General features: G+C 44.1%; 1 long non-coding RNA gene across 2 annotated transcripts in view; it reads right to left on the minus strand.

The window, feature by feature from the left end:
* Positions 1 to 332: 332 nt before the first annotated feature.
* The window catches only part of LOC134737124 (uncharacterized), a 59858-nt gene continuing 33570 nt past the window's right edge, over positions 333 to 26620 (minus strand). The window contains exons 6-13 of one of the 2 annotated variants that reach the window (XR_010121716.1): positions 24187 to 24290; positions 15449 to 15736; positions 10327 to 10398; positions 9518 to 9639; positions 8150 to 8268; positions 3063 to 4487; positions 2518 to 2931; positions 333 to 595 (exon numbers count right to left, since the gene is read on the minus strand). This is a non-coding gene — a long non-coding RNA (uncharacterized lncRNA). The remainder of the gene's footprint in view (positions 596 to 2517; positions 2932 to 3062; positions 4488 to 8149; positions 8269 to 9517; positions 9640 to 10326; positions 10399 to 15448; positions 15737 to 24186; positions 24291 to 26620) is intronic. The other variant, XR_010121715.1, reaches the window with a different exon arrangement.

Below are 26620 nucleotides of genomic sequence, written 5' to 3' on the forward strand. Positions count from 1 at the left end.
TCTCAAATCACATCAAAATTGTTGCCTCAAGAAAAGGACAAATCGAATCCTTCCAGACACAGAATGTTTACTGAGTGAGACAACTATCATCATATCCATTATGACACAGAGGAAGGAATGGCCATGAGAGCTAGTTGATCAATCAGCTGGTTCCTGCAGATACAGGCATTTTAGCCTCTACTTGAAGGCAGAGTAGAGCTTGGATTTTTCCCTTAGGTAAGCAATGTCTGCCCTCTGCTGGGCATTTAAAAGCTACCAAACACAACACTTTGCCTTTCCCATGTGGCAAGACAGAGTGATCAAGAGACAAGAAAGGTAAAATCACCATTCTGATCTTAAAGGCATTCGTTTTATTACTTTGACCAGGTTTCCCATTTCTATAAGCATACTCTCACATCAGAGAGGAAAGCCCTTTGTTCACTTTCCCTCAGAGACCAGTAGCACAGCCCATCCTTGGCTGGGACTCCAGACCACCATCCGAGTCAGAGGCACACGGTTTCAGTTGGCAGAGGGCAGGTATGCTTTGGTTTGTAGGTGACAGGGGCCAGGGGTTGGGCGCAGTACCCCAGTGCTTGGGGTTGGCTGGAGGATCTGCCTAAAGCAACACGGACAGTCACGATGCAGAAAGGAATCAGCTGTTTCTCCTAACTCAACACCTTTGAGTGGGGTTTTTTCTGAATTAGGCTACATTCTCAACCTCAACACTATTGACTTTGAGGACAGGCTCATTCTTGGTTATTACATAGAGGACAGTGCGGGCTGTCCTGTGCATTAGAGGATGTTTGGCAGCACCCCTGGCCTCTACCCACTACATGCCATGGCACCCTGCCCTCAGTTGTGACAACCGAAAATATCTTGAGACATTGTCAACTTCCCCTTCTTCCTACCTGGAGGGAGGATGGGGAAAGCTGGGTAGGGGGAATGGCCCCCTGCTGAGAATCACTTCTTGAGCTCCAGCTTCTCTTCCTTTTAACCCCTGACGTTTATACAAACCATCACTCTCATTGTGTGCAAACAAGCAGCAATTACAAGGACAAAGAACTAGAAGTTAAAGACCCTGGCCAGGCACAGTGGCTCACGCCTGTAATCCCAGCACTTTAGGAGGCTGAGGTGGGCAGATCACCTGAGGTCAGGAGCTCGAGACCAGCCTGGTCAACATGCTGAAACCCAGTCTCTACTAATAATACAAAAATTAGCCGGGCATGGTGGCACATGCCTGTAATCCCAGCTACTCGGGAGGCTGAGGCAAGAGAATCGCTTGAACCCAGGAGGCAGAGGTTGCAAGCGCCCTTGCACTCCAGCCTGGGCGACAAAAGTGAAACTCCATCCCTAAAAAAAAAAAAGGTTAAAGACCCTATGTTTCCCTGTGCCACATCCTGGAGCCTCCTGGCCTTGGTTTCATCAACTGCAAATACATATATATATATCATTACTTTTATTTTGAAAGACTGTTGTGTGTTTAGTTAACAAACACTAAGCACCTACTATGTGTAAGGCAGTGTGCTGATGACTCCATGAGGAACAGTTTCAAGTCTGAAAATGAGATTACTACGCAGAGTATGATGCACTATACAGACGTGCTTCTATAGGAAAATTAATAATGAATCATTGGGAGATAGAACTTTAAGAAAGACAATATTGACCAGGTGCAGTGGCTTACACCTGTAATCACAGCACTTTGGGAGGCTGTGAAAGGACCACTTGAGCCCAGGAGGTCAAGGTTGAAGTGAGCTATGAGTGCCACTGCACTCCAGCCTGGGTGACGGAACAAGACTCTGTCTTCAAAAAAAAGAAAGAAAGAAAGACTGAATACAGGCCCAGAACCTCTTATTCACATTTCTGAAATCCAAAAAATTCTGAGAACCTATTTTTCGTTTAATGTATTTGGCATCAAAATTTATTTGGTGGCAAAACCTGACCTGAGGTGAATGACACCACTGACAGTCTTCACTGGTCCTGCTGAGTGTGACTATTCATGTTTTTCTACACAAATATTAATGTGTTTGGTCAAAGGGTGCTTGCTCAGACTGTGCTGGGGGTGTTACATAATATATAACATGTGCACTGTTTTGCCTTTCTGAAACGCAAAATAATCTGAATTCCAAAACATATATGGCCCTGAGGGTTTTGGATAAGGTATTGTGGGCCAGAATATGTAAATTCTCAGGGAATTGAGCAAAACTGGAGCTAACACCTTCACACTATAAGTATTCATTATTCCTCATTTGCATCTTGTACCGTGCCCAGCAAATTGTGAGCTTACAAGATAAATAGGGAAAGATGGGAGTGTAAGTTTGCATGTAGGGCATGTGGATTTTGCCCCTTCAATAGCACAGGTAGCCTCTGTCCAAAGAAACCAGTCACTGTTTACATCCATCTCCCAGAAAGGAAAGAAGCGAAACTTAATCACAGGTGTGGCCCAGTCCCTCTCTGTAGCCCCAGGTACTGGAAGCAGCCCTCCTGCTGGAAATGACACTTCTCTCCAGTTCCAGCGAGCAGGGACCCACTTCAACTCACCTGGTTTGCCTGTTCCGTTCTCCAACTTTCTTCATGCCCATTCAGCCCAGCAGGCTCAGACGGAGAGGAACAGCTCCTGCATCCTTGGGTCTAGGTCTCTGCCAAGTTGGTGGTGGAGGGAGAGCAAGGCGTGGTGCTCTTACCCTGTTGTTTAATTTGCAGAAGATTTTATGGGAGCCATGGATTAATCGGCTCAAAAAATACGAAGAGATATTTATGGTAAGTTCAAGTTTCACAACCACTCAAGAGGTTTTCACTTCAAAGGATTTTAGTTCAAACCAGAGCTCGATGTCTCATTACCACCAACTTCAATCTTTTGGCCTTCAAAGGTCTTGTCCCCTTGACTCAATTCTTCAGTTCAATTTATTTGTTTGAAAATATATACTGAACCTGTATCACGTGCCAAGTGCTGTGCTGGGTGATGGAAATATACACACAAATAAGACATGGCCCCTGCCTGGGAAGTCATAGTACAATAAGGGAGACACTGTTGGACAACAGGCTGTCTCCAATCACTTTATGAGCAAAAGCTACTTTTCTTTTACCTGAGTTTGTGGCTGAAAGCAGAGGTCAGGGCAGGACGCGATGGCTCATGCCTGTAATCCCAGCATTTTGGAAGGCTGAGGCAGGTGGATTACTTGAGTCCAGGAGTTCAAGACTGGCCTGGCCAACATGGCGAAACCCCATCTCTACTAAAACCTCAAAAAAAATTAGCCAGGTGTGGTGGCTTGTGCCTGTAATCCCAGCTACTTGGGAGGCCGAGGCAGGAGAATCGCTTGAACCCGAGAGGTGGAGGTTGCGGTGAACGGAGATCATGCCACTGAGAGGTGACAACGTGCTAGCAGCCCTCACTCGCTCTGGGCGCCTCCTCGGCCTCGGCGTCCACTCTGGCCGCGCTTGAGGAGCCCTTCAGCCCGCCGCTGCACTGTAGGAGCCCGTCTCTGGGCTGGCAGAGGCCGGAGCCGGCTCCCTCTGCTAGCAGGCAGGTGTAGAGGGAGAGGAGTGGGCGGGAACCGGAGCTGCGCACGGCGCTAGCGGGCCAGCGCGAGTTCCGGGTGGACGCGGGCTCCGCAGGCCCCACACTCGGAGCGGCCGGCCAGCACCGCTGGCCGCGGGCAGTGAGGGGCTTAGCACCCGGGCCAGCAGCTGCAGAGGGTGCACCAGGTCCCCCAGTACTGCCGGCCCAACCGCGCCGCGCTTGAATTCTCGCCGGGCCTCAGCCGCCTCCCCGCAGGGCAGGGCTCCCGACCTGCAGCCAGAAACGCCGGAGCCACCCCTCCTCCCCGGCAATTGGCTCCGACGCTGGCCGAGCCTCCCCGACACACACCGCGCCTGCTTGGAGGGGCCCGGTCCCATCCACCGCCAAAGGGCCGTCTCTGTAAAATGGACCAATCAGCTCTCTGTAAAATGGACCAATCAGCAGGATGTGAGTGGGGGGGGGAAGGGTGGAGGGTCGGATAAGAGAATAAAAGCAGGCTGCCCTAGCCATCAGCCGCAACCCAATTGGGTCCCTTTCCACGCTGTGGAGGCTTTGTTCTTTCACTCTTTGCAATAAATCTTGCTGCTGCTCACTCTTTGGGTCTGCACTGCCTTTATGAGCTGTAACACTCACCACAAAGGCCTGCAGCTTCACTCCTGAGGCCAGCGAGACCACTAACCCACCGGGAGGAATGAACAACTCCCGACGGGAGGGATGAGCAACTCCAGAAGCACCGCCTTAAGAGCTGTAACACTCACCGCGAAGGTCTGCAGCTTCACTCCTGAAGCCAGCGAGACCACGAACCCACCAGAAGGAAGAAACTCTGAACACGTCCGAACATCAGAAGGAACAAACTCCGGACACACCACCTTTAAGAACTGTTAACACTCACCGCGAGGGTCTGCAGCTTCATTCTTGAAGTCAGTGAGACCAAGAACCCACCAATTCCAGACACACCACTACACTCCAGCCTGGACGACAGAGCAAGACTCTGTCTCAAAGAAAAAAAAGCAGAGGTCAGCAAATGCACCTGCAAGCCAGCTGCATGTTCTTTTTTTTTTGAGACAGTTTCACTCTGTCACCCAGGTTGGAGTGCAGTGGCATGGCATGGTCTTGGCTCACTGCAACCTCTGCCTCCCAAGTTCAAGTGATTCTCCCGCCTCAGCCTCCTGAGTAGCTGGGATTACAGGTGCATGCCACCACACCGGGCTAATTTTGTATATTTAGTAGAGATGGGGTTTCACTATGTTGGCGGGGCTGGTCTCGAACTCCTGACCTCGTGATCTGCCCTCATCGGGCTCCCAAAGTGCTGGGATTACAGGCGTGAGCCACCGAGCCCAGCCACATGTTCTTATAAATAAGGTTTTGCTGGAAGATAGCCACACATATTTGTTTATGTATTGTCTGTGGCTGCTTTTGCACTACAATAACAAGTCTGGTTTGCTCTGAGTATGCAATAGGGATCATACAGCTCCCAAAGCCTGAAATAGTTCCTGTGTTGCCCTTAAAGAAAAAGTTTGTCAACCCCTGGACTTAAGGATAGGTGGAGGACTGGTGGCAGGGAAAGCTATGAAGGAAGGTAAAAGGAAAGAAATTCCTGACAGTCAAGCCCCCGAGAAGAACAATAAAATGACAGTGTATAAGTTGGCATCTGGCTCAGCTGTGCATAACAGAAAACTCAATTCTAGGCTAAACAAAATAAAGATTTTACATCTCCTACATGAAAGAGGTCAAGAGGTGGACAGCCTAAGTTTGGGTTTGGTGGCTTCATGGTAACCAGGGACCCAAATTCCTTTTATCTTTCTGCTCCCTGTCGTTCTTAGCAAGAGTTTTCCTTCCTCCAGTTTGTCTCATGGCCCAGCATAGCTGCTGGAGCTCTGGTAATTACATCTGTGTTCCAGATAAACAGCGAAAAATGTAGCAAAAAAGAATCTACCCTTTATCCGAGTCAATTCTGTTTAAGAACATGACCTGGAACTCCCACTCTAAAATTTCCATTTCCAACTCATTGGCCACCTCTAGCTACAGGGAAGATGGAGATCTAGTCTTCCACAGCACCCTGTTCATAAACCCTTCACATTTTTTCCGACAGAACCATAGAAGCGCATATAGATGTTAGCATGTTCATAGCTAGGATGTGAGATCCTCTGAGTTCCAAAATGAACATTGTGAACAAGGCTCACCAGAAAAAATAGGAAAACCTCTTCCCCATCTTGCTATTAATGTATTTGTTCATTTTTCAAATATTTTTGAGCCTCTCCTGTGTTCTAGACACTGTGCTTGCCACTGCAACCCTCTCTTTCTTTTTTTTTTTTTTTTGATGTGTCTTTTCGTTGTTGTTGTTATTTCAGAAAACAGTGGGATAGAAGAAAGCTTTTAAGGTGTCATCTAAACCGTTCAGTTATTCCATGGTTAGTTATGTGAGTTGACTTTCCTTTACATGACACACATATGTAACTGTTAGCAAGTAGTATATATCTTTGGATGGTATGCCTTCCCAAATGGCATGGGTTAAAGTTGTTTTGTACTGTTGTTACTGTAAAGGGAATTTACATCTTATAAAAGCACCCATCCATTGTTATATTTGTTTACATCCTGTCCTCCAATAAATAGACTGTAACTCCTTAAGAACTTTGTGTTTGCTAACTGCAGGCACTTAATAAATGTTCAATGAGGGAATAAAAGAATGGTCTTTCAACCTTCTGGTTAAAGACTCCCTGCCTTTAAAACTGAGCTTAGTGACTGTTTCCTGTTCTCTTGAGACAGATGACAGAGATGAGGATAATGCTTTCGTGTGTGCAGGACTTCAAAATTTTCTAAGAGCTTTTCACATACATTTTTTAATAATTTAAAAATAAATTAACCTAGAAAATATGCCTCGACCATGGGAGTGGTAGCAAGTATCCCTTTTACACCGAATGAAGTTAGGAGGAGTTGTCTTTTTCCTTCCTTCCAATTGGTTCTTCCTTCCTTCAAATCCTTTAAAGGCAGGATTTGAAAATGTGCATTTCAAATGCCAGGAGAAGCGTGACTACCTTCTTCAACTGTAGGAAAACCAAGAAGTAGAGAAGTTAAACAGCATTGAAAGGAATCCAGGTTAAGACTCGGGAAAATTTTGTTGAACATAAAATATATGAAGCAGGAAAATGCCTTCCTAAAAGAGATATGGAATCACCACAAAAATGGCACACACTGTGTTTCGAAAATCGTATCATTCGGAAGGGCTTGGTTCAATTTTCGTTGGGAAAAACATGCATGAAAAAAAATGGCCACCAGAGGGTGCTGTACCAAAATCCAATGGAACTCCTGCGAATTTCCCACAGAGTGCTCACGTGTTGAAGACGTAGCGTGGGCCAGTCTCAAAGCTTTCCTGGTTTTCCCAATCAGTTCTCCATAAACTGTGCTTCATGGAAAAGCACCCTGACTTCTGCTCTAGACTTCCAGAGCAGAACACCCTTTCTTAGAAGCAGAGTCACATGGGACCAACACTGCCCTCAGCGGGAGAGCTCTATCACCTACAACCCGGTACCCTTACGTGAACAGTCCCTTTTCTATTCTTGCATCTGCTCATGAATATAGTAATTTACATATGGTTAATTTATGTCTGTCACTTCCCTTAAGTACACTGGTGATTAATAAATCAGGACAATATGAAAACCTATGAGACTGTTACATTTAATTTCATAATTAATAGTTAAGATTAAGAGACCTATTTGTCATTTAGGAACACCAGGATTCATCCTCTTAATTGCCATCTGGATTTCTTGTCAATTATTTGATTTGTTTAAGCCTTGTTTATTCTCATTCAAAAGCCCTCAGATTTCACTAATTTGACATGCCAGATACTCAGCTAATCGTCTTAGCAGAAAACAAAATATGCAGAAGCTCAACACTTGAACCACCATGGTCATGAAGAAAGCCAGGGGGGCATAGGTGGGGAGATACCTGCTCTCCCATCACGTTAGCCACCAATTACCTGTGGGACCGTGAGCAAGTCACTCTGTACTTCTCGACCTCAGAGAGAGGGTTGGACTACAGTAGAGGATTTTACCTTTTCAAGTGAACCCCTTCTTCTGTAACAGAAGGGGTATATTCCACCAATGTCCTGGCTCTAAGGAGATGGTAAACAGATTACATTTGGCTTCACTCAAGTTTATAATGTTTTGCCTTTCATTCTACACCACCTCTCCAGGTCTCTAGAGGCTAGGCCCCCAAAAAATCACGTGGGCGGAGCTCATAAGTGCAGGACAGACATTCCAATGCAGGTTGTCTACACAAAGTAAGAGTCGATAGCATTGGGAGATATACCTAATGCTAAATGACGAATTGATGGGTGCAGCACACCAACATGGCACACGTATACATATGTGACAAACCTGCACGTTGTGCACATGTACCCTAAAACTTAAAGTATAATAATAATAATTTTTGAAAAAGAAAAAAAAAGAGTCATGGGGCCAGGTGCGGTGGCTCATGCCTATAATCCCAGCACTTTGGGAGGCCAAGGCAGGCAGATCACCTGAGGTCAATAGTTGAAGATCACCTGGGCAACGGGGTGAAACCCTGTCTCTACTAAAAAAAAAAAAAAAAAAAATATATATATATATATATATATATAAATACACACACACACACAGAAATGGTGGTGGGCACCTGTAAACCTGGCTACTTGGGAGGCTGAGGCAGGAGAATCGCTTGAACCCAGGAGGCAGAGGTTGCAGTGAGTTCAGATCGTGCCATTGCACTCCAGCCTGGGCGACAAGAGCAAGATGCTGTATCAAAAAAAAAAAAAAAAAAGAAGAAGAAAAGTCATGGGGCCTTCATAATTGTGCTCAGGTACATGTTTCAGAAGCAAAAATAGTGGATTAAGTGAGGGGTTTATTTCTCTTATGTAACCAGGAAACCAAGTACTGGGTAAGCCAGCCCTAATGGGGCTGTTCACAGAACAGGCTCCTGCTACCTCCCCACTGTCATCTTTGCAAGTGGTCATAAGATGGCTGGGGCATCTTTAGGCATCATGTCACCATTTCAGGCAGGAAGGAGGAGAAAGGAGAAGTCAAAGGGCTCACACCCACTGAGTCTGCCCAATTTTCCTGGGAAAACAGTAGCTTTCCTGGAACCTCATGGAGTGGAAGATATAAACCTTTCATTCACATGTCATTGGCCAGACTATCCACGTGACCTTGAATTGCTGATGGGCCCAACGCCATCCTGAAGCAAATTGGAGCTATAACAAGCAAGGGAAATGAGGCGCATGGAAATTGAGTAGGCCACTGGCTGCATATGTCAAAAGAAGGAGAAAAGTATTAGGATACAGATTCGGAGGTCCTCATGCTAGGGCATGCAGCAGATGGCTGTCTACGAGGAAGTCCTCACCAGACAGCAACAAGAAATCTGCTAACCAACCTCCTCCTTATGGTGGATGCAGCGCTCACTGCAAGGGAGTCTTGGCTTCTTTTGACAGCCTGCAAAGGTGAGCCATTCATCAATGGCTGCTGAGCCAGCAGAGCATCACACCCTCTAGGTGCCAACTCTGCACCTGCTGGAGTCTGGTCCCTCATCCCAGCCCCTCTGACCTCCCTCCCTATTCTCTTCCTCTCCATCTTGGCCTCTCCTCCAGCTCTGAGAGTCCCTTGCCCTTCCTCACTTCCCAAATCTCTAGTCTGCACACAGGAATCTGCTCTTTCTGAAGCCTGAGCTTCTGAAACACAGAACCCAAGAATACTCTTCTTTCTTTGTCCCTCTGTTTTCTCTGTCACCTTTCTCTAAGGCAGTGAACACAGAATGCCATGCTCACTGAATGCATAAAGGAACCAGGGGTATAAGGAAGTTCCAGGAACAACAACAAATTAGATTTAGGCCGGTGGCAGCTTGGTGGCTCACACCTGTAATCCTAGCAATTTGGGAGGCCGAGGCGAACAGATCACTTGAGCCCAGGAGTTCGAGACCACCCTCGAAAACATAGTGAAACCCCATCTCTACAAAAAAATACAAAAATTAGCCAGGCATGGTGGCACACACCTGTAGGCCCAGTTACTCAGGAGCTGATGTAGGAGGATCACCTGAGCCTGGGGAGGTTGAGGCTGCAGTGAGCTGTGATCATGCCTCTGCACTCCAGCCTAGGCAACAGGGTGAGACCCTGCCTAGAAAAAGAAAAGAGAAAAATAGGTTTTAAAATATCATTCCTCTGCTCTTCATGTGAAATCTTACCCAGAAACCCAAAATGTAAAACATAAAAACCAGAATATGGTTAAGGGGTGGAAAGAATGGAAGATGAGAGGACCCCAGGGCCCTCCCCCAGAGGCCTGAGAGAAGTCTGCCAAGGAAAGTTTGAAAACTCACCAAACTGGGAAATCTCTGCAGTCTCTTCTAGCTTGAAAGTTCTACAATTCAGTATTAAGGAGCAAACACTTGGCCTAATTCCCAAACTTGAGAATAGTCACGCATACTAAGTGTGACAGGTGAAGTAAATGATGATTAATGTGGGTGTGTTGCAGCCTTTTTTTGACCCTGATTCTACTCCTTGGCCTGCTTCAGGCCCTTCAGCTTCCCCACTGTCCAAGCAGGGTTTTTTCTGTGTGTGTGATAAGGAATCAGTATGGAAAGATGTGAAACACAAGAGTCGCCAGGTCAAAAATTAAGCAGAAAAATAATGCATGACTTAGCAATTCCATACCCACATAAATACTGAAAAGAACTGGAAACGGAGTCAAACAAACACTTGTACACACATGTTTATAGCAGCGCTATCCATGATAGCCAAAAACAAGAAACAACCCAAAAGCCCATCGACAGATGAGTGGATAAACAAATTGTGGTATTTTACATACCGTGGAATATTATTCAGTCATCCAAAGGAAGGAAGTATCGATACATGCTGGATAAGCCTCAAAAACATTAAGCTGCTTGAAAGAAACAAGACACAAAAGGCCACATATCGTATGGTTCCATTTATAGGAAATGTCCAGAATAGTTAAATCCAAAGAGATAGGCAGCAAATTGGTGGTTGCCAGGGGCTCAGGGAGGGGAGAATGAGGAGTAACTGCTTAATGGGCATGGGGTTGTATTTGGGGAGAATAAAATGTTTCAGAACTAGATAGAGGTGATGGCTCTACAATATTAAGAATGTATTGACACTGAATTTTTCACTTTAAAATGGTTAATTTTAGGTTTTGTGAATTTTATCTCAATTTTTTAAAAATCAGTTGAGCAAAAAGAAAAAGAAGAGATGGCACCAGGGAATGTTTGCAGAGAGAGTGTTTGAGGGCAGTGGCTGTGGAAAGAGCAACTGCAGGTATGAGTGGAGTGGAAGGGGAGGGCGCTGCGGGAGATGTTTTGCCCTCTCCCCACACTGAAGTGCAGGTAAAGGACTCCAGCACTGGCGTGGTTTGGAGCAGAAGCTCTGGAACCAGACTGCCTGGTTTTAAATCCCCATCCTATTACTTATTAACAGTAACCTTCAGCAAGTTGCTTAACCTCTCCATAACTTATTTCTTCATCTGTAACATGGAGATAATAATAATACATAACTAAGGATTGTTTAAAAGGGTTAAATAAATTCTTTCATGTAAATCACTTGGGATAGTGTAGACCATCTCCTCAATATTCGCTTCAGCCTTCAGTGAATGTTACCCAGTGTTCTTTTCTCACGTGGTTTCATAGGTCTTCCTCTTTGACTAGACCATTCCAGAATTGAACCATGTCCACTGTCCACTGTGCTTTGTAAATCTTCTATCAGTGTTTCCCTATTCTGCAAAATGGTTTTTGAGATAGGGTCCCACTCTGTCACCAAGGCCAGAGTACAGTGGCACAATCACAGCTCACTGTAGCCTCAACCTCCCGGGCTCAGGTGATCCTCCCACCTAAACCTACTGAGTAACTGAGACTACAGGTGCCTGTCACCACACCCTGTGAATTTTTGTAATTTTTAGAGATGGGGTTTCGCCACGTTGCCCAGGCTGGTCTTGAACTCCGGCACTCCAGCAATCTGCCTGCCTCAGCCTCCCAAAGTGCTAGAATTACAGGCTTGAGCCACTATGCCCAGACTGCAAATGTTTTTAATACAAACTTTGAAATAAGTATAAATAATATCCCTTTCAAGGAAAGCTACCTTTACATCTCAGGTTCTAAAGAACTAAATCCCCTAGTTTCTTGTGACTGCCATAACAAAGTACCACAAACTTGGCTTAGAACAACAGAAATTTCTTCTGCCCCAGTACTTGGGGCTAGAAGTCTGGCTACAGCCACCAGGCTCTTTCCCAGCTCTCATCCAAGGCGTCAGCAGGGTCGCGCTCCTCCTAAAGCCTCTCGTGGAAAGCCCTTTCTAGTCTCTTCCAGTTTCTGGCAGCCTCCTGGCCTTCCTTGGCTTGTGGCAGCAGAATGTTTGCCTCTGTCCGCACATGGCTGTTATTCTGTCCTCACATGGCCGGGACAGGGGTGCAGCGCAGAGAGCCCCACGTCCTGGGAAACGGGGTGCTGCCGGAAAGGCAGCTGCACCCTCGACCCTCACGTGGGGAACCTGACGCTAAACCATTCGTAGCCCACCTGCTTCTGGGTGGGGGTTTCGTACGTAGCAGAGCATCTACCTGCTGAGATCTACTGAAACTCAGCCCTTGACACAAGGGTTTGTAAAAGGAAAAATAAATAAATAAATAAATAAATAAATAAATAAATAAATAAATAAAATGAAATAAACAAAAAAAGAAAAAAGACTTCAACGAATCTCCTGGGGGACACAATTCAACTTGTAAACTCCCCAATCCCTATAGCTCTCCAATGCATTCATAAGCTCCACTGCCACACTTCTGTGGGCTTCCCAGACTAACCAGCTGCTGGAACAATCTTTTGTTTGGCTTTGTTTTGTTTTGTTTTTTAGATACAGCTTCTCACTGTATGGTCCAGGTTGGAGTGCAGTGGCGCAATCATAGCTCGCTGCAGCCTCGATCTCCTTGTCTCAAGTGATCTTCCTGTCTCAGCCTCCCAAGTAGCTGGGACTACGGGCTCATGCCACCATGCCAGGCTAATTATTTTATTTTTTGTAGAGACAAGGGTCTCACTTTGTTGCCCAGGCTGGTCTCGAACTCCTGAGCTCAAGTGATCCATCCACCTCAGCCACCCAAAGTGCTGGGATTACAGGCATGAGTCACCGTGCCCAGCTGAGAGCAGTCTATTTTTAACGTTTTAAATGTTTTATTTGGTGCACTAAAACCCACATGCTTAACCACTGTACTGCAATGAATGAATGATGTGTGTTGAATCAGAAAATATGTGTTGATCATGTCTAAGAAGGGAGTGAAAACCACAACTGAAACCCACCAGTCTCTAAAAGAGTTATGAGTAAATTGGTGCAACAAAATATTGTTTATCTACGCCTGTAATTTCAGCACTTTGGGAGGCTAAGATAGGTGGATCACTTGAGGTCAGGAGTTTGAGACGAGCCTGAGCAACATGGTGAAACCCCGTCTCTATAAAAAATTAAAAAATTAGCCGGGTGTGGTGGTGCACTCCTGTGGCCCCAGCTACTCGGGAGGCTGAGGCTCAAGAATCACTTGAGCCCAGGAGATGGAGGCTGCAGTGAACCGTTATCAAGCCACTGCACTCCAGGCTGGGTAACACGGCAAGACTCTTTGTTTCAAAAAAAAAAAAAAGAAAGAAAGAAAGAGTATGATTGATCTATACATTAACTCCCCACAAAAGCACAGAACAGCAGAAGCTGCCCTGGAGAAATCCTGTCTTCCAGCTTCTTTGTGAGTTAGACAGGAAGTGGGACAGAGCTTGGAGACCAAGACTGGGGCTTACCAAAGAGCCAGGCAGCCCCTAGGAGGGGAAACTGTGTGTCCCTCAAAGGGTGTAATCTCCTGGGAATTTTTTTTTCCACTTCCTACTATAAAAACAGAGAATTATTAAAAGAGAAAATAATTAACACATTTACCATAGGCCTGAGCCAATAGGAACCAAGTACCCAAACGCAAGATTGCTAATAGACTGCTAATAATAGAACTTAATAAATGAAATAATTTATTTCATTTATTGTTGCTTGGAATACAGAAAGTGCTTAATAAATATTGAATGAATCAACAAAGTGCCTCCCAATATAGAGAAATCACTTCTGCAAAGAATAAAACCAAGTTGATCCTATTCAATCGAAGGCATCTTTTGGGGCTGTTACAGTTATTTCCTTTATTTGAGGAAGGAATATGATACACCTACTTTGTTCCAAGTCACTGCTTATAATGTGCTAATGGTACTAATGGAGTTCTTAATTATATAAGAAAGACTATGTATGGCCTATTTTTCAAGTGTACAAAAATGGAGGCATACTTTAAAAACCCATTTTACTCTTCTTTGTTTCTCTTTTAGGGTGATTGTGGCTATTTGTGTTTCCATTTGTGGAAAGGGTAACAGTGAGAACACCTGGGGTGGGGGGGGGGCAAGGAGAATGAAGAAAAAGTGAAAAAGCAGTTTTGTGATGGAGTTCCCACATACAAGCTAAAGAAATGGGGAGAAAAATAAACTCAACTAAGAGAATCCCAAGAAATCCCTTCCTTCCTCACAGCCATGGAGCTCCTTCCCAGTTCTCATGCTTGTAGGTATCTTCATCTCTGGGACTTGCAAAGAATTACCTACAGGTGAACACATTTTAAGAAAGCCTAATGTATGGGCCCCTGTATCAGAACCACCTGGAGCACCAATAAAGAATGCAGACCCCAGGGCTCATTCAAGTAGGATAGGGCCCTGGCCTCCATCTATTTACCAAATTCCTGGAGTGATTCTGACCCACACCCAAGTTTAAAAACCACTGGTGTAGACCACCTAGACCTGGACCAAAATCCAAACAGAAAATAATTATCACTTGGTAAGGTAATTCACCATAGGATTCCTATAATTTACAGCTTTTGTTACGTTTTTAAAATAAATTTACTTCATTATTTCATGTATTTTTAAGTGTCTACTGTGTAACCAGAACTAAGTTGTATGAGAGTTTGGAAATCCTATCCCTTCCCTCAAATAACTTAAGGTTTCTTAAATAATAGCAAACCAAGAAGACAGTAGATTGGCATCCTAAGGTACCATCTTAAGTCAGTACAAATTTCAGGCTCTTTTTATGTTAAGGGCAGGGAGAAGAGAGAGAGGCTGGGATCAATGACCGCAGGGCTGATCCACAGCCGAGACATCTGGGCACCAGCGTGTGTCTGAGAATTTCCTTGTCCTTGGTCAGGTCACAATTGCTCCTATAAATCTTTAACAAAACATAGTTGTTTACATACTTCCCCTTTCATCCCAGAATTAGTTTTTAAAACTACATGATTACTGTTTTTGCATATTACCTCAGTGCTCTAAAATTATCCTAGCGTATATGCAGGAATAGCTCCTTAAACTAAACTGTGCAGCTAACTAAAGGGCTTCGTTGCCAGACATGGTGGCTCATGCCTGTAATCCCAGCACTTTGGGAGGCCGAGGCGGGCAGATCACTGGAGGTCAGGAGTTTAAGACCAGTGTGGCCAACATGGTGAAACCCCATCTCTACTAAAACTACAAAAATTAGCTGAGCGTGGTGGTGGGCACCTGTAATCCCAGCTACTTAGGAGGCTGAGGCAGGAGAATCGCTTGAACCCAGGAGGTGAGGCTGCAGTGAGCCGAGATAGTGCCACTGCATTCCAGCCTGGGCAATAGAGCAGGACTGTCTCAAAAAATAAAAACAACAAAAAAAGGGCTTTGTTAGTTAGTTCTTTGGCTGTTTCACTGTTACAGAATCAGCAAGGACCATGTCGGGGGCAGGAACATGCCTGGTGTGTTTAAGGAACGTAATAAGGAATTCCTGAGTGGAAGTGGAAAGAGGGGAGGGCGTGGTAAGAGATGAGGTCAGAGAGGTAGGGGAGGACAGGTTGGGTGGTGCCTGCAAGTTATTGTACTGAGATGGAAACCATGGGGGGTTTGGGGTAAAGGACTTACGTGATCCATTGGTATCTCAGCAGAATCATCTTGCCCGCTGCACTGAGAATAGACTGGAGAGGGGCCAGGCAGGAAGATGAGTCAAGAAGCTTTTGTTGCCCTCCTGGAGTAGAAGCCACCTCTCCCAACAGCATTCACCTCCAAAGGTTGGGCCACTTGAAAATGTATCCAGGGCCGGGTGCGGTGGCTCACGCCTGTAATCCCAGCACTTTGGGAGGCCGAGGCGGGCGGATCACGAGGTCAGGTGATCGAGACCATCCTGGCTAACACGGTGAAACCCCGTCTCTACTAAAAATACAAAAAATTAGCCAGGCGCAGTGGCAGGCGCCTGTAGTCCCAGCTACTCGGGAGGCTGAGGCAGGAGAACGGCGTAAACCCGGGAGGCGGAGCTTGCAGTGAGCCGAAATCGCACCACTGCACTGCAGCCTGGGCAACAGAGCGAGACTCCGTCTCAAAAAAAAAAAAAAAAGAAAATGTATCCTGCCTGCTCTTGCAATGTCATCTCACAGCAATCATACTTAATCCCTGCTCTGCAAAAAATAAAAAAAGAGAAAATGGGGCTGGACATAAGGGTTACAGTTTCCCAGGAAATAAGGAAAAAATAAGTAAATTGCAATTTGCGTTTTGGACAGTCAGGGAAATTGAGTGGACCAAAGTTGCCTCGGAAAGAAAAAAGCTAGCATTAGTAAGTTAAAAATAAAATGCAATACAGAGTGTGCCTGAATAATTAGCCTCGAAAAGGGGTTTCCCCAGTCATCCCATTACATTTCCTCAGATGACTTTCCCAAGCAGTGGCAGGTGAGGAATAGGAAACCTCTGGATCACCAGACATAATGGTTTGATTTTAAAAGCCTATAATTTAATGTTGAAATAAATGGCAGAGTTCAAAAACATCAAGACCAATTAAAGGATAGTTAAGGAAAATGGCATGCACTAGGGTCCTATACACAGCTCTCTTGGGATGTCCTATCATGCTGTGCCCTTCACTGTATGTCAGGACCATGAGCCATGGTATCCCTGGACACCAGCCAAATACACGTGGGTGGGGGGTTGTGTACATTTAAATTGTACAGCGCCAATCAGTTCAGAGGCAGAAGGTTGGAAGAGTTTTTTCCTAAACTGCACTTATGGAAACCAAGACCCACCACTTGAAGGGCTGGCTAATGCTTTGCTGCTGTCAGTTATTTTTTTTTTCTTTTTACCCTGCCTGCTGACTTGGTAAGCTGAAACAAAAACCAATTACTCTCTAAGATCAAAATCTTCAGATGCCTCAAGAGCTGTTTTAATTTGGTTTTAGAATTATGGGCTGGCTTTCTCCCTCACCTGCTCATGTCAGATGTAGCCAAATTAAAAACACTGTCAAGTAATGGAAAGTTATTTAAACATTTCTCTTATAACTGTTCCATATTTACATTTTAAATGACCATTTTCTGGCTAGCCACAAACACATTTCTTTTAAAATGGAATGCCCTATGGCTCGTTTTGAGCTATTTTTCTCACCCTCTTTATTGACCTCTGTCCCTTTATCTCATTCTATTGGAAGCCTGAACCTCAATTTCATAAACATGTTAAAAATAAAAACTGACCCTATTTGCAATGAGGTCATGTTGGTGAATTTATTCTCAGATTACATCATGATTGAAACAGTTCTTGTTCACTCTATGATGTGATTAGAATTCAAGTATGGCCAAGCTTCAAACTCTTGGTTTCCATAGTGATCAAAGTAGAGCTCGTAAGCTGTGCTACTCCTTCCCCCATCCCAGCTGATTGCTGCTTTGGCCCTGCCTGTTTTCTAGGATAAATTGTCCTGCCATCTCTCTGCAGTTGGACTGGATAACAAGTAGTGACCAAGTATGATACTGCTTCCTGCCCATGACACCATCTAACTGAACATCTCAGAAACTGGCCTTTGCAGAAAGGTAGTCTCCAACCTTCAGTGACATCTTAGTGCTATCCACGAATCCTTCCACATGTCCCTATTTGATATGGTTTGGCTGTGTCCCCACCCAAATCTCATCTTGAGCTGTAGCTCCCATAATCCCCAGGTGTCATGGGAGGGACCCAGTGGGAGGTAATTGAATCATGGGGGTTGGTTTTTCCCATGCTGTTCTTGGGATAATAACTAAGTCTCATGAGATCTGATGGTTTTATAAAGCCTGCACATGCTCTCTTGTCTGCCACCATGTAAGACATGCCTTTGCTCCTCCTTCACCTTCCACCATGATTGTGAGGCCTCCCCAGTCATGTGAAACTGTGATTCCATTAAACCTCTCTTTCTTTATAAATCACCCAGTCTCAGGTATTTCTCCATAGCAGTATGAAAATGGACTAATACAATACTCATTAATTCAATTCATTTTACTGAGCACCTACTCCATGCAAGGCATTGTGTCAGACACAGAGAGTTCATGGTCTGCAAACAGCTCCATCTCCTATTCCCCCTACACCTGTTTCTAACCCCAGCTGTTCTGAAGCCCCCAACTCCAACACCTCCTTTATTTCTCTTAACAATGACCTAGCCTATTTTAGAGAAAGACTCCCTCAACTTTTTTTTTCTTTTTTTTTTTTTTTTTTCTGAGACAGAGTCTCACTCTGTTGCCCAGGCTGAAGTTGTGCAGTGGTGCAGTCTTGGCTCACTGCAAGCTCTGCCTCCCGGGTTCACGCCATTCTCCCACTTCAGCCTCCCAAGTAGCTGGGGCAACAGGCACCCACCACCATACCCGGCTAATTTTTTGGTTTTGTATTTTTGGTAGAGATGGGGTTTCACCGTGTTAACCAGGATGGTCTCAATCTCCTGACCTCGTGATCCACCTGCCTCGGCCTCCCAAAGTGCTGGGATTACAGGCATGAGCCATCGAGCCCACTGACTCCCTCAACCTTTTATACCATCCTCACATCTACACACATATCAGCACCTTATTCCTCTTCCCTCACGTCCATGGAAAAGGTATGACTTGGTTCCCATCACTTATTTTCTCAGGAGTTTCACTCCATTAATTTCCCCTCTCTCTCTTCTCTACCCTCAACCTCTTTCTTGTTAGTTGTTCTCTCCCAACAATATTTAAATGTTCAGGTCTATCCCAAATTAAAAATTCATAAATAAATGGCTGCTGTGGCTGGGTGTGGTGGCTCATACCTGTGATCCCAACACTTTGGGAGGCCAAGGTAGGAGGATCACTTAAGCCCAGAAATTCGAGACCACTGGGCTCAAGTGATTGTATGACAATGTAGTGATACCTCATCTCTACAAAAACAATTTAAAAATTAGCTGGGCATGGTGGAGTGCACCTCTAGTCCCAGCTACTTGTGAGGTGGGAGGCTCACTTGAGCCCAGGAGGTTGAGGCTGTAGTGATTGCACCATTGCAGTCCAGCCTGGGCAACAGAGTGAGATCCCATCTCAAAAAAAAAAATTGCTGCTTCCCTAAGTCCTCCTCTAGCATCCAACTTATCTGTGTCTCACCATAGCCAAGTCCCAGAAAGGGAAATCTACACTTTCTATCCTCACTTTATTATCTCAGCATCAACCTCTACCTAAATGGTTTCCAGATGTAAATCAAATCTATGTCCTGGATTCCTCACTATGTAATCAAACCCATACTGGATACATCACCAAGTCAATGACCTAAGATCATTAAAACTTCATATGCCTGAAATTGAACTCATCAATTTCCCCGAGCTATAAGAGTTTAGATCCCATCTCTAGCACTTATAGGCCAAGTGACTGTGAAAAAGTTGGGAAACTTTTTGTGTTTCAATTTCCTCTTTTGTGAGCATCAAGCACTGCCAAGTGTTTGCAATGTTATCCTACTAACTAGAAGTTAGTCTGCCACTGTTTCATGGATGCTGGCAGAAGACAGAAAACTCCTGGTCTAGAAGCAAAGAACGGTTTGTTACTGACAACAACTGCAGTAACCAGAGTATCAGTACATTTTGCTGTGGTTCCCTGCACCCTAACTTCCACAGGGTAATGCAAAAAGGGCCAGATGGCACCCACACATGCAGTGTGGTTACTGGAAAGAAAGTCTGAGCTTAGAGGAACTGTTGTTTGCCCCAAAGGGAGACAATATATCTTTCAAGACAGGCTGTTTTGCTACACAGATGTCTTGAAATGATAGACTAGAACAAAGGGCAATCAGTGCCTAGCTCACAAGATGCACAATAAAATGAGGAAAATTATATAGCAGCTAACTTACCAGGTTGTGAGTATTAAATGTGTTAATAAATGAAAATCTTTAGAATAGTGTTAGGCAAATAGTAAGCCCTAATATGATTTCATGACTCTGTCTCCCAATAGCTTGTTGCTTGAGGGTGTGTATTACCCATCTCATAAGCCCATGTTCAGCACGATGTATTGCACAAAGTAGTTGCATGATAAATGTTTACTAAATAGTTGGTTGTCAAATATCTGAAGATCTTGAAATATCAAATGTACTATTTTACATTCTAGGTGCTTTAGTGATAGAAATCTTAAATACTGACTCATTTTAGGCTTAACAAGTAAATTACAATGTTAATGCTAATTGTGAAAGCTGTCAAGTTAACATGAGTTGTGTGGGAAAGAAAATCATTTTACATCCTGCTTTTTAAAAAAGAGTTAATAATGTCTAAATGCTTGTTTTTAAACTATACTCCATAAAAAGTAATATTCCTGGGGCCAGGCACTGTGGCTCATGCCTGTAATGCCAGCACTTTTGGGCCAAGGTGGGTGGATCACTTGAGGTCAGAAGTTTGAAACCAGCCCGGCCAACATGGCGAAACCCTGTCTCTACTAAAAATAAAAAACTAGCCAGGCGTGGTGGCACACGCCTGTAGTCCCAGCTACTCAGAAGGCTGAAGCAGGAGAATTGCTTGAACCCCGGAGGCAAAGGTTGTAGTGAGCCGAGATCGTGCCACTGCTCTCCAGCCTGGGTGTCAGAGCGAGACTCCATCTCAAAAAAAAAAAAAAAATGCAACTGTATTAGTTCATTCTCACACTGCTAATAATAGAGATAACCCCAATGGATAATTTATAAAGGAAAGAGGTTTAACTGACTCACAGTTCAGCATGGCTGGGGAGTCCTCAGGAAACTTACAATCATGACAGAAAGGGAAGCAAACACGTCTTTCTTTACATGGTGGCAGCAAGGAGAAGTGCTGAGCAAAAGTGGGGAAGCTCCTTAGAAAACCATCAGATCTCCTGAGAACTCACTCACTATCATGAGAACAGCATGGGGATAACCAACCCCATGATTTTATTACCTCCCACCGGGTCTCTTCCATGACATAATCATGAGAACTACAATTCAAGATGAGATTTGGGTGGGAACACAGCCAAACCATATCAGTAATATTCCTTTAAATAAGTTACAGGTTAAGAGGGGCAATTTCAGACAAAAGATTGCCTTTGCCCTTATGGTTAATTTGACCTATAGCACAGTAAGTCTCCAATGAATTCACAACCAAAACTTCAGCAGCTATTGTATTTTGACATAAAATTTATGTATTAAATAAATATTTATTGAATACATTCTTTGTGCCAAACATTATCCTTGGCTGTGGGGATAGCCTAGGCAGAGAAAATGGCCAATACTCTTTCTTCCTTCAAGGACTCACATTCAAAGGGCAAAGGAAACGTCAAAAATTAAGTATATAAATGTTGGGAGACTTGAGGGAAACACCAACAAATAGATTCACATTTCCCTGCCCAAGTTCTGCACCAATTAGGAATTAAGACAAAAGAGTCCGTGTAGGAGACCAAAATATTACCCTCATAACTGACAAGGCCGATATGGAGAATCTGGCAGTCTGACTTTAGGTGTGGGGGCCATGTGAGCTTTCAACTCCCAGCTCCCCTAAATTGGGCAGACTCATCAACCCAGTCGTAGAAGATTCAGAATCACCGCAGGCAGTTCTCCCCACATGACTAGACCTCTCCTACTTATATATATGACTGAAAACAATTGGGAACAAGTGTTCTCTGTAGGCAGGCAGATCCTGAAAGAGAAGGCAGCAAAAAGAACTTTGCTACTCATATCCAGTTCCTTCTTGCTATGGCTTCAATGTGTTCTCCAAAAATCATGTGTTGGAAACTTAAAGTAACAGCGTTGGGAAGAGGGGCTTAATGGGAGGGGTTTAGGTCATGAGGGCTCCACCCTAATGAATGGATTAATGCCAATTATAAAGTCTAGAAGCTGCAAGTTTGATCTTTTGTGCTCTTATGCTCTCTTGCCCTTCCACTTTCCACCATGGGTTGATGCAGCAAGGAGGTCTTCACCAGATGTTGGCACCTTGACATTGGACTTCCCAGCCCCTAGAACTGTGAGAAATAAATTACTTTTTTGAATATAAGCTACCCAGTTTGTGGTATTCTGTTATAGCAACATAAAGCAGACTGAGACACTCCTCAAACTCACTACTCAGATAACCTGCTCTAGGGAGGAGAATTAAGTGGAACAAAATGTCGAAAATGTTGAGGAAAATGCCCTCCTCATGGAAATTAGGGGAGTGGGGAGAATGTTCCCCTCTAACAATAAATCAGATATTTTTAGGAATAAATAGAGCTATGAAGAACATAATATAAAGTAGTATGAGAATGTGGGGTAGGGGGAGAATCTTCCTTGCCCAGGATGTTCATGGAAGACCTCTCAGAGGAGAGGTATTCGAGCTGGAGTCAGCTCCCCAGTGCCTTGGGAGAAGGCCATTCTAAGCAGAATGAATGCTTAGGGCAAAGGTTCTGAGGTGGGAATAAATCTGATGTCACTGAGAACAGAAAGAAGGTCAGTGGGGGTACAGCAGTGGAGTAGGCTGAATAATGTCCTGCCCCAAAGATGTCCGTGTCCTAATCCCTGAGAACTGTGAACATGTTACTTTTATGGCAAAAGGAACTTTGCAGACGTGATTAAGGATCTTGAGATAAGAAAATTATCCTGAATTATCTGCTGGACCCAGTATGATTAATCACAGGGGTCCTCATAAGACGGAGGCAGGAGAATCAGAGAGAGAGAATGGAAGATGTCACCCCTGCTGGCTTTGAAGACAGAAGATGAGATCACAAGCCACAAACTACAGATGGTCTTTGAAAGCTGGAAAAGGCAAAGAAACAGATTCCCATCTAGAGCCTCCAGCAACAACAGAAACCTACCAGCACCTTAATTTTGGGACTCTTTACTTCCAGAACTGCAAGAGAATAGATTTATATTGTTTAGGCCACTATTGTTGGTGGTAATTTGTTGCAGCAGCAATATAAAACTAATAGAAGCTTGGCCGGGCACAGTGGCTCACGCCTGTAATCCCAACACTTTGGGAGGCCGAGGCAGGCAGATCATGAGGTCAGGAGATCGAGACCATCCTGGCTAACACAGTGAAACCCTATCTCTACCAAAAATACAAAAAATAAGCCAGGCATGATGGCGGGCACCTATAGTCCCAGCTACTCGGGAGGCTGAGGCAGGAGAATCGCTTGAACCCAGGAGGCGGAGCTTGCAGTAAGCCAAGATCGTGCCACTGCACTCCAGCCTGGGCTACAGAGCAAGACTCCGTCTCAAAAAAAAAAACAAAAAAAAAAAAACAAAAAAAAACTAATACAAGCCAAGTGAACAAGAAGAGAGTGGAAAGCCAGGTGCGGTGGCTCACACCTGTAATCCCAGAACACTGGGAGGCCAAGACAGGCAGATCACTTGAGCCCAGGAGTTCAAGACCAGCCTGGGTAACATGGTGAAACTCTGTCTCCACAAAAAAATACAAAAGCTGGGGTGGGAGGCTCACCTGAGCCTGGGGATGTTGAGGCTGCAGTAAGCTGTGATCATGCTGCTGCACTCCAGCCTGTACAAGAAAGTAAGACCCTATCTCAAAAAAAAAAAAAAAAAATGCATACATACACACACACACACACACACACATGCACAAATAAAGAAGAGAGTAGAAAAGATGAGATTCAAGAAGCTGTTAACGGCCAGATTATGTTGCCCGTGTAGGCTGTGATAGTTGGGCTGGGTGTCATGGCACACACCTGTAGTCCCAGAAGGCAGAGGTGGAGGATCGCTTGAACTCAAGAGTTCAAAGCTGCAGTGAGCTATTATAGCTGCACTCTAGATTGGGCAACAGAGTGAGATCCTGTCTTTAAAAAGAATAAATAAATGCAATTTTTAAAAACAGTTTGAAAAGCGTTTTATTCTGGTTGCTATGGGAAAGAAGCCACAGGGTGTTTTAAGGAGAGGTGTGATCTTTCCCAAACCTATGCTTCAAAAAGATTACTCCGGGTATTGTGTAGAAGAAAGAGTAGAGGCCAGAAGACCAAACAGGAGGCTGTTGCAATCATCCAGGTGTCTCGAGCCAGGTTTGCAGCAGTGGAAAGAGAGAAAAATGGTCGCCTTTAGGCTCTTTCTTAAAGGCAAAGATGATAACACTTACTGATGGATTGACTGTGGATTTTAAGGGGGAAAAAAAAAAGAAAAATCAAAAAGGACTCCAAAGTTTTTAGCCAGAGCTACCAAACTAGAAGTAATAGATGTTGGTACTTCTAACTCAAATGAGGAAGGCTTTGTGGAGGAAGAATACGGGTATGGGGTGAAAGGGAAATCAACAATTCTATATTTGTCATGCTAAGTTTGCTATTCCTATTAGACACCCCAGTGGAGACGTTACTTCAAAATGTGGATATATGAGTTTAGAGACCAGAGGCGAGACCTAGGCTGGCAATCAAAATGTGAATGTCATGAGCACATCAATGGAATATAAAGCCAAGAACTAGAGAACTCACCTAGCAGGAGGGCACGGACAGAGCAGAAGGAGGATGGAGCCCTAGAGCGTTTCTGCTTTTAACGGTCAGCTCAGGGAGGAGACGTCAGCAAAATAAATGAAGACCTAGTGACCAATGAAAAAGGAAAGAAGTCAGGAGAGTGGGCGTCTCAGAAGCCCAGAGGGGGAAAAAAAAGTGTTTTCAGGTAACAATGGTCTATCAAGGAATTCTACAAAACAAGGAACTTATTTTCAGCCACCGATTCAGATTCATGATGTCTGATTAGTGAAAGAGGTCCGAGAGAGTCTACCAAGCTGGAGAGGATGTGGAGAAATAGGAACACTTTTACACTGTTGGTGGGACTGTAAACTAGCTCAACCATTGTGGAAGTCAGTGTGGCGATTCCTCAGGGATCTAGAACTAGAAATACCATTTGACCCAGCCATCCATTACTGGGTATATACCGAAAGGACTATAAATCATGCTGCTATAAAGACACATGCACACGTATGTTTATTGCAGCACTATTCACAATAGCAAAGAGTTGGAACCAACCCAAATGTCCAACAACAATAGACTGGATTAAGAAAATGTGGCACATATACACCATGGAATACTATGCAGCCATAAAAAATGATGAGTTCATGTCCTTTGTAGGGTCATGGATGAAACTGGAAAACATCATTCTCAGTAAACTATCACAAGGACAGAAAACCAAACACTGCATGTTCTCACTCATAGGTGGGAATTGAACAATGAGAACTCATGGACACAGGAAGGGGAACATCACACTCCGGGGACTGTTGTGGGGTTGGCGGTGAGGGGAGGGACAGCATTAGGAGATATACCTAATGCTAAATGGCGAGTTAATGGGCGCAGGAAATCAACATGGCACATGGATACATATGTAACAAACCTGCACATTGTGCACATGTACCCTAAAACCTAAAGTATAATAATAATAAAAAATAAATAAATAAATAAATAAAAATAAATAAATAAAAATAAAAAAAATAAAACCTAAAAAAAAAAAAAAAAGGAAAAGTTACACACTTCTCCCTAACAGATCCTAGCCAGTTTGAGAGTTTCGTTCAGACAGTGCAGAGTACGAATAAATCGTTTGGCATTTTTAGGGCCACTTTATTATGTTGCATGTTATCATGAAAATTTATATTGGGCAGATACTGACTTCCTTCCCTCATGACTCTTTTCAATTTCTTACAAGTGGAGTCAATACTTTTGTCATTTGTCTCACTTTTGAAAAAATAAATGTCTGAACATTTCTTTCATGAATGCATTTTACACTCAGCAAATTTTTTTAAATCACATTCTATAAGTAATCTTCATAGATAATTATCACAGATATTTGGAGCCTCATCTTTTCAAACCTCCTCTAAGATTGGATTCTAGAATTGGAAAGTTTTAGCACATCACAAGAAGTCAATGACAACACATTTCCCAATGTGTGTCTGAGTGAAAGAGAGAGAGAGAAAGAGACAGAGAACATGTGTGTCTGATGTTTCCCTGTGATTAAATCCAGGTTCTGTGTCATCTTTATCAGGAATATCATGGAAGTGATGCTGGGATCTTCTCGAAGCATTCCATAAGAATCTATTATTGTTGATGTTAACTTCTATCACTTGATTAAGGTGGTATCCACCAGACTTCTCCAGTGTAAATTTATACTTCTCCCCTCTGTAATTAATACATATTTTGTAGGGAGGTACTTTGAGAACATATAGACATCCTGTTCCTCACCAATCTTTCAAGTTAGTCATTTACTTATTTACGTCATATTGAATCATGGTTCTATTTTATTCAGTGGATTTTAATCCATTCCTATCAAGCTGGCTTCTGCATCCTTTGGCACAACAAGATATTTCAGGCTCATCCTGTGCTTCCCTACTCAAACCCTGTATCAGCCACTTCTCCAAGGGGTCCAGGATCCTTTTAGTGGAGAATGGTACTTAAAAATCAAGACCTCAGTGCTAGATTTGCTCATTGCTGTTGATGTGTACTACATCCAGGCCCTCAAAAGGGGCAAAGCTAGGGAGCATACATATGCACACGCATACACACACACATGTACACACACACACATACTCACACACACATATCTATATTGATTCCCATATCTACCCATCTGTGTATATTGAAAACTATGAACTCACAATAATATCTCCAACTCCAAACTCTAACAATAGAGAGCTCAACAGTTTTCTCCCTTTCCATATTTTAACTCCCTTCTGTGACAGTGAGAAACTTTGCTCCTACTCTCCTCCATATCTTGACATATTGGAGCACTACTATATGTAATATCCCACCTGGTAGGCCCTGACACCCCCCTGCCAGGTTGCCCTCCCCTAGGCAGGCCCCTCTCACCCTATTCGGACTCCCACACCCAGCACCAGGCTGCTGATTCCCCTCATCTAAGGCCCTCCTCACCCCACCTGGC

The sequence above is a fragment of the Symphalangus syndactylus genome, chromosome 7, assembly GCF_028878055.3.
Source record: "Symphalangus syndactylus isolate Jambi chromosome 7, NHGRI_mSymSyn1-v2.1_pri, whole genome shotgun sequence".
NCBI classification, from domain to species: Eukaryota; Metazoa; Chordata; class Mammalia; order Primates; family Hylobatidae; genus Symphalangus; species Symphalangus syndactylus.